The sequence below is a fragment of the Sabethes cyaneus genome, chromosome 3 (assembly GCF_943734655.1).
Source record: "Sabethes cyaneus chromosome 3, idSabCyanKW18_F2, whole genome shotgun sequence".
In the NCBI taxonomy this organism is placed as follows: domain Eukaryota; kingdom Metazoa; phylum Arthropoda; class Insecta; order Diptera; family Culicidae; genus Sabethes; species Sabethes cyaneus.
This window is the reverse complement of record NC_071355.1, coordinates 17,338,441-17,353,241: the sequence shown is the minus strand read 5'-3', so window position 1 is coordinate 17,353,241 and position 14,801 is coordinate 17,338,441. Positions and strand designations below refer to the sequence as shown.

The following is a 14,801-nucleotide window of genomic DNA, read 5'->3' as shown; positions in this document are numbered from 1 at the left end:
GGTCCATTAGCGGTGACTTTTGCAATTTACTATTCACTATTCACTTCTATCCGAATATTTTTATCAGGCTTTGTTTTTGAGAAAACGTAGTGTCCTGACATAGAGGCTGTCCGGCCATAGAGGACATTCCCCTATCACTTTCTACAATTTACTCTATCGCCACGTAAACGGGTGCACCTTGCACCAACGCGTTCAGCGTAATTTCCCTTTCGCAGCGACCACCTGCCGGAAACTGAAGAACAGCTCGACTCGTAGTTTATTGTAACAGGCTAACCGGGATGGCGTGCTTTCTTCTTCTTTCTCTTTTTTCAGTTTGTTTCCACTGGTTTTTGATGTCATTTCAAAGTTTTGCATTGATTTGCTCCGCAGCAAGTGATTGTACTGGGAAGAAGTAGCCCACGTTTTATTCCAACACATTTTAGGTTCAATTTTAGTCCGTCCCATTTTTTCAAGGTCCAATTTGCCAATTGATTACTTTCGTAGCCGAACATTTTCATCAGTTACAGGCCTGCTATCTAGCGAGAATGACAAAGTCTGAAGTTCCGGGTAGGCCGTATTCATCATTTACTGCGAAAGGGAAATTACGCTGAACGCGTTTGTTCAGCTTCACTCGTCTATTTAGCATCCGTGATAGAATATTTAAGTTTGTTGGAACTGGCAGGTTGTTCCGCACGTGACAACAAGAGGATCAGAATCATTACAACAATTTGTGAGCAAGATACTGCTTATAATTATTAAACAATAGGCCCCTTTCAGAGTCAAAAGGATAACTGAACTTGTACGCTGCATTGAACTCGTTGCTATCTTTCTTTCCTTTAAGTTTATCTCCTTTTCCGCTTCTATTTCTTCTATTACCAATTATTACTCGGTATTTAACATATGAACTCCTGGTCTAATTATCCAAAACGACTAGGACAACTACAGGTCTCAAGTTTATATAACTTTTTAAGGCGAATTATTTTGCAATTGTTGATCATTTTTCGAAACCAAAACTTGCCGCTTGCTGTTACTTTTCAACGTGGATCAAGAAGAATCGCGCACAAAACTTTTTGTCTTATTCTATCCACATTAGTTAACTTCACGCTTGTGTTCGTTACTAACCCTTAAAAATCATTTAAAGTTTAAAAGGGTGTGTTTTCCAAAACATATTTTGAAGAAAAAATAAACATGTATTTTGGACATCATCTTGGCTTTTGAGGAATGAAAAGCAGATTTGATGATTTTTTTTTGTATATCGTTACGTTAATGCACCATAATTCTTCAAATCATTATAACATAGACTGAAAATTGTGCTTAAGCTAACAGTACATTTTATTTTTCTTTCGATTTTTCATGGAAAATTCGCATCTAAGTTACCGAAATTTGTACTTCCAGCTTAAGGGACATAGATGGTAGGGAACGGTAGGCTTTTGTGCGGACCTCTGCTGGAGGTTCCACTTACCTTGGCATATTCTTTTATTTCAACCTTGGTAGTACAGTTGGATTTCGATTTTGGCAACAAATGCGTGTTGCCTATGTTGCCAAAATCGAAACCGTGCCAAAATCGAGACCCTTTTTCGATATGAAAAAATTTAATGTAAATGCTTTAGAAGTTGACTAAATATCATTAATCACCGATTGCAACCATTTTATTTTTAAAAAGTCCGACAAGAGCTATCCGTCCGGTGCAAATAAGTTATTGACACCCTGCGGTAAGACGTAGTCCTACGGCAATAAAAATATTATTGTTCGAAACCACATAACTTTTTTTCATAAACACACTCAGGGCATCATTTTTTCGTCATTTAAAGCATGTATGCGGAAACTGATTGATATTTAAGCATATTTTTGGAAAAGAAATATCTTTTGTTGCCAAAAACGGATACTTTTGTTGTCAAAATCGAGGCATGCCAAAAACGAACCATGCCAAATTCGAAATCCAACTGTATTCTTTTATCTGTCAGCCCATGGATGTAACTACTGAGCTGCTGACAGTGTTTATCTTTCTCTTACTTCCCCCTTTCAATACAATTCATTCCTGAATTGCAGTGCTGAATGATTGCTCGTCCAACCTGTCAGTCAATTTTCTTGCTCTTGACTGATATTTTAGGTGTCAAATTTTAGGTTTTTAAACTACCTGCATTTTAAAATCAACCAAAACCTGGTTGCAAGAACTTATTAACCCTTCGGAGCAATGTTTACGTTTATTGTAGTTTCATTTGCCGTGGTCCGCAGTTCAAATTGAATTAGTGATTCACAGTTGATTTCATTCACAGTCTTCGATATAAGCAGCGGTTGGGCTGGAAATAGTGATGCTCAATTTTCAAGTAGATCAAGTGATACGTGGTCAAGTCATTGAGTATACTCATTTATTCGTAGAGTATTTGGAGTGAACTGATTAGCAAAGTAATTGATAACCAACATTCTTTTCCTTTTGTGCTGGTTGAAGTTTAAGATGCCAGATAGTCAATCTTTTTCATACATATTGACTATATACTATTAAAACACGCAGATCCAACGATTAATGTATACACCATAACTCATATGCGCGATTTCCTCAGAAAACTGCTATTTACAGAAACAAATCAATATCGCGGATACCTATAGCAAAACTCCCTACGACCAGCGGTTTGGAATTTATTTTGCTACCAATAATGATAACACATTTTACTCGGTACCTCGATCCAACAATTCTCTGCCTGTTGTTTAAACTATTTCCAAGCAAAGCTAAAAAAAATTCTCTTGTATAAATCTGTTCGCAAAACTAAAATATCTTGAACAGGCTTATCTGGACTGTCGACTTAAAAATACTTAAATATGTAATAATTCTAATCGTTTTAAAAAATAAATAAATTTAAAGAATAACGATCACATCACTTATCAAGGTGAATCCCGATCCAACGAAACCTGCCTTACTAACAAGTCGCAACTCCTTCCTGTAATCTTTGCAGGGATGCAGAGGTTAACACGGTCCCAAAAACAGCAAAGATTACATTAACACTCTTTCCCTAATCCCATCTGATTGCAAGGACGTGGCCGGCGCAGTTATTGACCCTTTATATATCGAGTCACTGAATTTTGCACAGTGAGGATGATCGGTCACTCCCAACCTCATTCACTTGATTCATTGTGCAATTTCACTGGTTCGGGTCAATCACTGAGTGCAACCATTGACATATGCAATCAGTCTAAGCTAAGCTAAGCTAAGCTAAGCACAGTTGATTTCATTCACTATTGTAGAGAACGAATGAATGAATGTAGGAAACAACACGGATATGAACTACACCAGAAATGTCCCAGTTTCCCAAATAATGCGTAATTCTTACTAGGGAGTAAGTGTGTTTTTGTGAAGAACGAACATTGAAAAATAATTGACTACCCAGGTGAGACTTGAACCCACAACTCTCAATTCCCAGATAATGCTGAAGTGCTGAAGCTCATTTGCTTTGACAATACTCGATCAGCTCTCTGCAGCTCGACTGAACTGTAATCTATCTTCGTGCTTTGCTGTGCTTCATATTTAGGTTCGATTGCTGTTTCCTATATAAATGGACGAGTAGCGGCAGAATAGTTGACACTCGGAAAAGTTGTTTAAATGGCAAACAGTTTGAATATTCGGTAATATACCACCTTCGGCAGTGGCAAACCCATTAAGAAGTTCGTTCAACTGTTAGTCGTTACGGAAGGCCAACTACCAATGACTTAGGATGATTCTAATGCAGCTGTCTGAATTTAAATGCTTTATCACTTTCAGATGCTCTATGACTAGGTAAACAGGTGGTAAACCTTGCACCAACGCGTTCAGCGTAATTTTCTTTTTGCTGTGACCTTCCAGAAACTGGAGCACGGCACGGCTTGGAGTTTATTGTAACGAGTCAACCGGGACGGCGTGCTTTCTTCTTTTTTTTTGAGTTGGTTTCCACTGGTTTTCGGTACCATTTCAAAAATTTGCGTTGACTTGCTCCTCAGCAACAGCAATTCCAAGTTTTATTACGTTCGTATAGCGGTTTTCATGACCAATTTCATAAAACCGCTAATAAAACTATGAGCTCCACCAGAACTTTCTAATGACCGCTAAAAAACTGCTTTTTGACCATGTGGCCCACTCCTCAGAATGTTTTCACAATCGCTATAAGAATCAGGTTATAAACTCATGTTGTCGTATCACGCTCTGCTAAAAGCAGCAATAAAACCGATTAAGCTTTCACTGTTTGACAGCCATCGCCATAATTTAAAATAGCTTTTCGCTTTTTGCTTTTCACTTTTCTAGCAAACGCCAGATAAGTTCGCTAGCTTTGTCAACTTGAAAATATATCCGTGAGCAGAAAAGTTTAAAATTTACTGACAGACCATTCTAAACGATTTGGTTTCCAGCGATCAGAATAAAATATCCAAAAGTATATTTATTAAATTTTAAGCAATTTCGTTGGTTTACGGCACGTGCGCATTTAATTTCACCGTGCATATTGATATGATAGGCCGATAAAATCAGTGCGCCACTGAAATATTGCAATTTTCGAAAACTGGTTGTTTTAACAAATTGAAAATATTCAGTTAGTCAATCTCAATTTCTAGCAAAATCATTCTAGTTGCTTCCTCTGACAGGAAAACCGATTGATAAAAACTTTCTTTTTGCAAAACTCTGCTGTGATGAATTTTTGTTTGCGAGCTAAACAAAATACTACAATATGGCAATATGGCTTCGCATAAAAAATGATTTTAGTGTTGAACTTTGGTCAGGGTGTTACCGTTTTAATAGCTCTATAAAACTAGCAGATTTATTGCGGTTGGACAAGTAACCGCGATAAGATCAATTTTGATTGGTGCGCCATTTTGTATTGCTACGCCACACTTATGGTAAGTTTATAAGAGACGTGGTGCAGCCAACAAGTTTTTACGTGGTAATATAATCAAGCACAATAAATTCGCTTTATTAACAGTTGGTTTTCTAGCTAGCTATAAGTGTGTTTGGACTCGTATCCTTTTGGTATTGCGCAATACCACAATAAACCCAGAGGTAATGATTAATACCGCAATAAAACCTTTATAAAATTCAAGTAAAACTAAGTGGCTTTAGAATTGTTAGTTGGGGTCTGAGCATGGCAAAAAGGAAATGATGGCTGCGTTGGATAGTGACGCGGCTTATAATTATTAAACAATCGGACCTTTTTAGAGCCAGTAACTGGCTAGCTGAAGGTACATTTAGAGTTTCTCACCAAACAATTCATATCAATTTCTGAAGTTGTGAAGTGGTAAAAATATTCCTCGAGTTTTATTGTTAACGTGATCAAGTTACAATATCAACCAAGTTGTCATTTCGTGCCATTGTTATTAATAATGCATTTATGCTATGAACATTGAACCAGTGTTGCGATGCCCGCACTCGTGTGGTCCAATTTTCTCCCACACGCGTACTCATGCCGACAAACACGCCGGCATGAGCATCCCTTTAAAACTCCCGCTTTTATTTCATCAGGCAGTGCAACGAGTTTTTGCGCGTATGTCTTTTGCTAACAGCTACAGTTGTCGCTCGACGTTCGTTATGGCAGCCCGATCTGCTGATGCCGATTACACGCGAAGGCTCGCGCTCCCGCCCGTGAGCAGAATCAAGGGTGAAGATGAAAAAGTAATGCAAAATTTGATTCCCTATGAGTTTTTTTGCCTCGGAAATAAGCCATGCAGGAAGACGATTTAAGGTCGAGCGTGCGCGAGTGTGTGGGTAACAAAATATCTCACACAGCACCGGCGGTTGTTTTTTTTACGCCTGCGTGTGTGACGTAAGTGTTGAATGCTATTTTTCTCATACTTTTTCGCGTGTGGGTAGGCATTGAACTTGTTACTATTTGTCTTTCCCTTAAATTAGCCTCCTGTGCTACGACTGGACATGTTGAAATGTCGTTTTTCCGCGCAAAATAGCGTCATAGTAATACTTACACAGTAAGCATTTCACGGTAAATCAATCCTTGTCAGGATTGTTAAACATACTTTAATCGAAGAATCACAGGGGACACCTTTTAGATACAAAAATTCATTCGATGAATAAAAAAACAGTTATTCAACCTTTTTGATTTGACCGTTAAATTTGGTTTAAAATTGGAAGTTAGACTGGAAATTGGGCTGAAAATCCGACATGCTATTAGACTTAAAATTGAACTTGACAATCGACATTAAATTAGATATGAATTTGGACAAGGACATGAATAGACCAACCTCGTGTTGTTGTTGTTTATAATTATGTCAGGCATACAAATATTTTTTTTATAACGGTACTGTTTAAATCGATGCAAGGAATGGTAAAAGAAAGTAATGAAACAAAGGTGTTGACAGCATCTCAGGGGAGACAAGCCGCGAAGAGGAAAATTAGGTAAGAGAGGGTCATTGAAGCAACACTTATTAAGTTTGTATAACGTTGCTCTTTACCCAAACTCGATACCGCGGATCGAACCAAGCTATAATTAATTTACTCCCGAATGAATCCGCTTTTCCTGTTATTCTTTTCTTCTTTTTCTGTGCTATTTTCATTCCTTTTTTTCCTTGGGCTTAAACGTTTTCTTAACACTTGACCCTTCTTTATCGACAGATAAAGAACAGATTATTCACAGCTGACTGGTAGAGTACAGGACAACTACGGGGCTAGTGCAACAATCCTACTGACTCTACTTAGCAGCACCGCCTAGCCGGGATTCGGACATACGCCGACTGGCTTATTAGACTAGCATCGTCCGTCGAAGTTCACTGGGCTTTCCCATTCCTATTTTGTCTCATTTTTCTCTATATATAGCCAGTTTTTTCCTGCTATTGCTTTGTCTCCTTTTTTTCACATTTCATTTTTCGTTTTAAAAGGGATTACTATCTTCCGTTTTCATTTTTATGTTCATTTTCCCCTTTTTGCTGTGCTCGTTGCTCAATTTTCCTACTTTCCTATTTTTTCCTTTAAAAACAAGGTTTCGAACCTGTTTTTTTCCTCTTTTGGTCCAATTTTTGATCCTTTATTGCCCAGTTTGTCCTCATTTTCTTTCTCGTATGGTAGGTTGACCCACCGTAAAATGCTATCATTTTAATTTTACCGCCGAGATTAACGTTGTCCTACGCCAATGATGTGGTCGTGCATTGTACACAATCCCACTAATTTTTTCCTCAGAATAGAACCGCAAAAACTTCCAGCAACTGATTAAATTTTAATATCAAACAATCACTTGTTGTTGTTCTACTAATGGATCTTTCGAGCGTTTAATTACAGTCCTACACCCGGCTCGGCAACGAAAAAAAAAAACAGGCAATCCGACTCAGTTTTACTGCTTTCCTGTCGATTATTTTCCCATTGAGCGACGCGGTGTCGCGATCGGGTTGCTTTGATGTTTGCTCAGGGGTAACGATGCCTAGTTTCCCGCTTCGCCATGCGTCGCTTTCAATCCCAGCAGCAGCTGAGTGATAAGACGGCTAACTAGCCCCGAGACGACCATTTTTGTCTTATTGTTGAAATTAAACATTGCGATGCATCGACCGGAGCAAAAACACGATCCGTTGAAAAGTGGCCACACCGGTCGGTTGGTTGGTCGAACGGTGGTAGACACCGTGTCTGTTTCGTTCAACCGCGTAAATACGTTGACAGCGAATCGGTTTTTTGCGGTTCTTCTCCCGTACTGACTGACTGCACTGATGATGGTGATGGCTACATTAGCTAGCAAATATCGGATGCGATCGTACTTAGCTCTGGCGGTGTACTTATTTTGTTTACCGAAACCTTCAGCGGTAAGACAGACTTGCCAAGCTTTACGCTTACTATACGCTCACTTGTTGGTCGTTATGTCGTTGCTGTTGTTGTTGCTGTCGTCATAACACTTGCGCGGCAGTGCCCTCTTTGATGTTTCGCACTTGAGCGGGTAAAAATATTTCAAATATTTTTCATTCCCTTATTATTCATTAGCATACGGTTTTGTGCATCTTGTTCGGCCTTTGTGTATGCAGCGATCGCGTCGATCACCGAATAGTCTGACTGACAAACTAACGGTGGAACGTGTGCCAAAGGTAGAGGCGTAAACCAAGTGAAGCATACCGTGCTGCTGCTGCTAACTGACGATGGTTACCTTAACCTAAAAATTATTGTCGCAATAAAGACGACTTTTATCGTTGCGTAAAGCTGCCGATGCGGCATCTAATCAAAGGAGAATCGCCCTAGACAACCGGGCATCAAAGCAGCACAAAGAAAGTGCAGGTTGTAGGTTATTTCCGCCGAGGAATGGGACCGTAGCGTAGCGTAGGTGTACCAACCCGGCCACTGCCGTCGTAAAAGTTTCGGTTGACAAAAATTAATAGGATAAGTGCAAAGAATCGGGTTTATGCCGGTTAAGATTCGGAGCTCTCTAATAAGATCACAAGTATCATTGTAAAGATAATTAGGTTAATTAAAGTAAAATTAAAAGAATTGATGGACCTAATTAGCTGTTTGCTTACCACTGGGTCAGCAAGATCGAAACCACTGGTAACCATACCCATCGGATGCCGGAGGAATTGAGAATTAGCTGAAGCATCGACTTCCCATGTGGGTGGCACGTGGGAACGCATCGTGCGTTCCGTTAAGCATGCAGATGAAGTGTGACATTAAATAGTAAAATAGTGAGGTTATCTTCTCTGGTGATGTTCTTTGATCGTTGCACGGTTTATCGTTCTCCAGAATCCATACAATAAACCACTTTTATGATCCATACTGCAACAGCCGTCGTCATCAGTGTCAGTTTTTGGCCATCACCGCCCGTGTGATGGAGTAAAAAAGAAAAAACCCGGGAGGAAAAACTCAATCATAATAATTAACACTCGCGCCCGCTAAAATTTGGAATGACGACGACGACGACGACTTATTGGGGAAAAGGAAACATAACCTCGAACGAATCGGATCTGGCTAATGAACAACAACAACTTCAACCAGTCAGTCGCTTTGCTGGCAACGAGACTGGGAACTGTCAAAAGTTTTAACGAAAGATTATTTTCATTTATATTTATGACAGACGTTTTAGCAGGCGTGTTTTATTTTCTCTTCCCCGCTAGGAATACAGACACAGGGCGGCAAAGAGAGTGATGCATCCGTTTTGTTAGTGTCAGCAAAGTCGATGTGATTAATGGTACTGCTGACTTGAACTTACGTGGTTTATTAGCAGGTTAATTTCGATTGTTGTTTGCGATTTTCTGTCAAGATGCTCAGACTGAAGGACTTCTACTGACCTGGAATGCAAAAACAAAACAGAAAATGTTTCACATTAGTTTCGAGATTATCTGTGTTTGTGAATATGTAAATGTTTTTGACGCAAGAACAGTTCTACCCCGCTAGTACAAGCTTATAACCTAGTTGAGAAATCTAAACCATCCTTGGAAATCGTCTGTGAAAACTGCTACGTATTTCCCCCCTTTACTTGTAAAGTGTGATTCCTGCTACGGTAGTTGGCGCTCGGAATTTATTGCAAACATATGTCCTCCCAATGCCGCGCTGCGGCCGGGCGCGGCTGCGGATCAATACGCTGCCATTAGTGAGAGCAACAAAGTAGGCAAGCAAGAAAAAAAAACGCGCCTAACCTGTCAAAGCATCCGTCGAATGTCGGTCGCACAGGGCAAACGGAAATTGGGAAACCGAATCGAAATGGGGCTGAGCTGAGAGCCGGTGACGCCGGCGCGGCGGGTGGCGCTGCATTCGCTTGCTTGCTGGGCATGTTTGACGAACGGCTCATTTTTCACGTCGCATGCGGAACACCACGGGTATTGCGCGTTCGGGGTGTTGTTCTTTCAATCCCCGGGTGGAGAATCTGTTTCCACGCACTGCGTGGCTACGCTTTGTCTGCGTGAGAATGTTTTTTCTCTGTCGCTGTTGTTGTTTTCATTCGAAAGCGACACGGAATAAAATTTCGGAAATTCCGTGCGGATTAGGGAGACAGTTCTCCGAACTCCGAACAACAGCATGTGCGTGAATGATGCTGACGATGAAAAATTGACGACACAGTCGACACGGAGAAGCAGCAGCAGCAGCCGGAGTGTCGACAGTTTCGGCTTTTTTTTTGTTTGACAGTTATTAATTTCCAACCTCATTTTTAGCTCGCACACCCCGCGGGACACCACCAGCGCCTGCTTAGTTGTGTTGCGAGAAGGTGGCGAAAAAAGGGTGTGTGGAATAGTAGCAGCAATGGCGAATGCACAGTTTCTTGCTAGTCGTCGTGTTTGGCGATTTGCACGATTCATTTGTTAACGCTTCTTCGTTTTTATAATTAAATAAAAAACCGCATTTCAATGAGTGTGCGCGAACACTCTTTTCGTGCAAAATATTCAACGCCTATTGGCGTTGCGTGACGCCGGAGTCGGACAGACATTGATTTTTATCGAAAAGCTTTGGCATCGAAAATTGGCACTGTCCAGTTTACTTTGTTTTGGTTTCTCACGGTTTTTTTTTCTGTGACTGCTGCTTTGGTGACGTGAACAGGTGATGCGCATCCAAATTGTCAACGTTGACAGCTTTAAAACGTGACGTCTATTGTTCGTTCGGTTTTATCCCTTTTGTGGCGATTTATGGTCGTTCGATTGTCTTTGCCTCGGCAAAGTTGTACGCATGCATGCAGGTTAAAATGTGCAACATCTCGACTCTCAATGGGAATGACTATAAAGGCTGAGAGAATATGGTGCATCGTAAACTATTTTACGACCTGGTCGTCCGCTTTGACAGGAGATTATTACACACTGATTAAAGTGAATGAGTATGTCTGTTCGGTGCACAATGCTGGGTCTCGGCGGCGTTGCAAATGGGGGAAAAGATTGTCATGATTGCCAGGTATGAGGGGATGGGCGTTAATTGGACACGATCCTTTGTTCGGGTCCGAAATTAAATTGGTTTGTGAACTATCTGCCATTCATTGGCTTCCGTGTTTTAAATTAACATATGTGGTTAGAAACGACGTGTACGAACGGGAAATGCATACGAAAAGATTGGCTGTTGTTTGTTCGACAAGTTTGCGGTGTAAACGAACCGTTTTTGTTGTTTTCGGAATTTTCGGTAGCGTCCTTGATGGCCACATCCAATAGGTATTTCCCCTTCGCACTATTTTGATAAAGAGCAATACTGATTATCAAGTTATATTCATATCTGTGCACTGATAACAAACTTAATTAATAGGTGATTATGTCAGCATTTTAATAGCACCTGTTCCGAAGGATCTAACTTTGAACACTTTGTTTACACTTTGGCCGTTTTAGAAAGATTGCAATCCCACGAGTAAAGACTGACGTTTCGTGCAAAACCTATATCACATAGCCTACTGTTGTCTCACCTGATTATTGTCTCACTTGTTTGTCTCACAGCGTTACTTTTACTAATCAATCAACCGGTCAATCAATCAACTGGGAATCGGTACGATCCGAGCGATCAAACTACGAGCGTTTTGTCTTTTGCTTATCGTTTTTACGCCGTTTAATTAGTGTTACACACATGCACACCTATTTAGTAAACACACATACGAATTGATTCAGTCAATTTCCCAGAAAAAAGCACCACCGACGACTGACCTTTTTACTCGTTTACTGAGATAAGAAGCAATCGTAAAAATTACGTTTTGGGACGTATTTAAAAATCTGACGTATAATTTCTACGTTATCAAAATAACCATTCAAATCCCACGACCACGAAAATAAATGTCCCATTCATGAAGCATCAATTGACAATATGACGACGGCCATGATTGACAGTTCATTAACTGATTTGAATATGGTTTAAGTCATCAAATTATTCGTCATCTAATCGATGGGTCTTCAGGAACCATCTGGTAAATATCATTTAACGTATGGCGGAGTTCACTTGTTCTCCCAACAACAAAACAAAAGACAACGAGACGGCAAAAAGATAACGTAAAGACGATAAAAATGTAACGAAAAGGTGATGAGAGAGTAGAACAAAGCAGCCGAAAATGGAATGAAAAGTTGACGAAAAATCGACGAGAGGCGACAATATTACGACGGAAATTACAGGAAAAATTAGGAGACAAAAGGGCTTTAACCACAAACTATACAGACACCACGCGTAGAACAAAAAGCTCAAAATCTAAGGTACCAGATTCATTTCAAGTGAGTGAATTTCGTCCCTTGCATATCTCACGAAATCACGCGGAGCTCATCAAAATAATCGCGTATCAATCTCAGCAATCCAACAATCCATTAAATTTTCTTGACAGTTCTCTTGTTCAAAGCTTATGAAAACAACCGTGTATGGAACGACGAAGTAAGTAAATAATATAAAATTAGTTGTTTTCATCATAAGACTTCCTTTAGGTTACTATCAAAATGCCCTGGTTAGGAATTAAACGGAAACGCATCGGTGGCCGAAGAATGATTTTCCCGGTCGACGAACAGCCACAGAAATGGCGCGGGTGCGCCAAGTAACGTATGAAAATAATGTACGAGGATGATGGAATCGCGGAAGTCGAGACCAATTTGTCAAATGACTCCCACAGCCCCACGGTGGCAAAGACAACGTTCCCCACCTGAATGAAAATCTAGTTCGGTCCACGATTTGAATGCTGGAGATGGTAACGTCTACCAAATATTTATCAAATAATTGCTGTGCTGTATCCTTTTTTTTGCTGGCTAAGCTGCTCTACAGAAATGTTTGTTAGGTCGTGGAGCTTCAGCGGGAATTTCACGAGGTGTTGCCAATGAGTGTAAAGGCTATTTGGAAGTTCATGGACCTAACTCATGGACCTAACTGTAATGGCGTTACGGAAGCCAGTTTTTCAACAACCTGCATAAAGCAATGCGGAATGCCGCTCGAACGAGATCCGAGACAACCGATAGTTAATTTTAAAATACCTGTAACTATCTTAGTATTAAGCGTATTTGTTAACCATGCCGAAATATACGAAATATACAATAATTAATTAATGATTTCATTGGCCGTTTGGCTGTCTGTTCGCGCCTAGGCAGGGGTCCCGCGCTATTTGATTTCGAAACCAATTCTGACCATGTGCAGTTATGTAGAAGGGAATCTTTGCGATCAAAAATCAAAAGAAAGGTAAAAACCGAAAGCACTAGCGAGACACTTGTTACACACAAATATTATAAGCTACATTAATCAAAGGTTCTCTATATGCCGATAACAAAAATATTTAGTAATGGACACCTTTAGTTCTTGTACGCGTCATAAAGGGCTAAAAGTTTTTCAATTACATCCGACATAATAAAAAATATTTTACGCTCATGATGTATCCTGCAGTTTGTTATTTTTCACATGGTTACAAAAAACATTTGTTTTTCGTTGCTATTTATAATGATCGACGAACTAAACAGCTCCAGCGAAAAGTGAACTAAATGAATACTCGTGAAGGGACGGTGAGTGAATTGCTCACGTCCCTTCTGGTACCTGGAAAAATCGTTCGCGTGTTGTCTGTATAGTTTGTGCTTTAACCTTTACGTCCCCGACATCACAAATGAAGGTACTTTCAGTTACACTTTTGGTTCTATCTCCACTGATTTTCAATCGATTTTTATGCAACTAGTCTTAAAAGAACCACATTAGATTGGCCTCTAATACATTCAAATGTTCACTAAAGAACTTGATAGAATAGTAAGCGTTGACTTGTACTATGTTATAGTTAGTTCACAATATAATTGTCGTTCAACCTGATCAGTCGCACTTTTACTTTGCTATCAGGTTATCGGCCCAGCATAAGTAAATTTCTATAGTAACGGCTGATCAACAAGTCGAAGAAAATTTTTCAAGTCGAAGAAAATTTTTTCACTTCAAGAAAAGAAATGTTCCGGGAAGTAAGAAATCGAACCAGGCATTCTACCGGCGGCAATGAAGACGGAAATTCAGCTAGGACCGGCGGAAATGGTGGCGGAAGAACATTAAATGGCAGTATTCAATCCGAATCCAGTAGCGGCAATCGATCCGGAAGCGGGCATGCGGATGGCGTAACGCGACTTCCAGGTGGTGGTTCGTCCCTGCTACAGATGGATAAATTGAAAGGCCGTGAAAATTATGTATCGTGGGCATTTGCTATGCGAATGGTCATGATTCGTGAGGGTACGTGGCGTGCCGTGGATCGGCGAAAACGGCTACGGAAGCATGGAACAGCTTGAAGACGGCATTCCAGGAGTGCGGCAGGTATCGCAAGATCAATTTGCTACGGAAGCTGACTCGTTTGGAACTCGAAGATTGCTCGTCAGTGGAGGAGTACGTGGATGAAATAATGTCTACTAGTCATAAACTCGACGAAATCGGATTCAAGTTAGATGACGAATGGCTCTCATTGATTTTGTTAATGGGTCTACCAGAACTATATGAACCCATGATCATGGGCATGGACGCATCAGGAGTTAATTTGACGGCAGATATAGTCAAGTCAAAAATATTGCAGGACGTGACGCTAGAACGCAGTGGTGGTGCTTCTGGAAATTCATCTGGGGCGTTACTAACAGGCAATAACAAGAGCCAATCGAAGAAGAAGGACAAATCGAACGTAAAATGCTTCAAGTGCGACAAACTTGGTCATTATGCATCGGAGTGTCGACAGAAATCTAAGGTGAACGGAAATTCTGGTCGGCACAAGCAGGCGGCTTTGCTGGCATGGCATGATGCAGCTCATCGAATGGAAGACTGGATTCTGGACTCAGGAGCTGGACGTCACATGTGTCGATCTAGAGGAGTATTAGAAGAAGCAGAGTCAACATCCGAATCGATATACGTAGCCAATGCAGTGGAAATCCCGGTGAAAGCTGTTGGAAACGTGAAACTGGTCGCCAACGTTGAAGGAGCGTTTACCGATTTAAACATTTCCAATGTTTTATGTGTTCCT

General features: G+C 40.5%; 1 protein-coding gene across 3 annotated transcripts in view; it reads right to left on the bottom strand.

Moving 5' to 3' along the window:
• Nucleotides 1–14,801, bottom strand: part of LOC128742642 (activating transcription factor 3) — a 155,019-nt gene that overhangs the window by 57,185 nt on the left and 83,033 nt on the right. The window contains exon 1 of one of the 3 annotated variants that reach the window (XM_053839065.1): nucleotides 9,120–9,153. The exons of the other annotated variants lie outside the window; for them this stretch is intronic. The gene's annotated coding sequence lies outside the window, so the exon portion shown is untranslated. Of the gene's footprint in view, nucleotides 1–9,119; nucleotides 9,154–14,801 lie in introns of those variants that run through there. 3 annotated transcript variants of the gene reach the window in all.